This window comes from Euprymna scolopes, chromosome 20 (genome assembly GCF_053919585.1).
Source record: "Euprymna scolopes isolate OS-2025 chromosome 20, ASM5391958v1, whole genome shotgun sequence".
NCBI lineage: Eukaryota > Metazoa > Mollusca > Cephalopoda > Sepiida > Sepiolidae > Euprymna > Euprymna scolopes.
Window position 1 is genome coordinate 113,185,644 of NC_136501.1, and position 431 is coordinate 113,186,074.

General features: G+C 24.4%; 1 protein-coding gene across 1 annotated transcript in view; it reads right to left on the minus strand.

The window, feature by feature from the left end:
* Window positions 1–357: 357 nt before the first annotated feature.
* Window positions 358–431, minus strand: part of LOC145241574 (uncharacterized) — a 91,596-nt gene continuing 91,522 nt past the window's right edge. The window contains exon 10 of the mRNA XM_080104656.1: window positions 358–431. This exon is cut by the window's right edge and continues 87 nt beyond it. The gene's annotated coding sequence lies outside the window, so the exon portion shown is untranslated.

The following is a 431-nucleotide window of genomic DNA, read 5'->3' on the forward strand; positions in this document are numbered from 1 at the left end:
TATATATATATATATATATATAGAGAGAGAGAGAGAGAGAGAGAGAGAGAGAGAGAGAGAAATAAAAAGGAACAACCCGAGTTATGTGTTCAGCAACGTTTCGTCTTTATTCAAGACTTTCTGAAATAAAGACGAAACGTTATTTTTGGTTACTTTTAGGGGAGCTGGTGTTTACCCCACATTAAAAACGGCCTTGTGCCTAATTTGCTTTGGTGGGGGAGCAAATAAATACATTAAATAAATATATATATATATATGAATGCAGATAAAAATGTAATATATATATATATATATATATATATATATATATATATATATATATATATATATATATATATATATATATATATAGTGTGTTAAATTTAACTCCAAAATTAAAAAAAAATCATTTTCATAAATATTGAACCAAACAGATACAATTTAATTTTTGA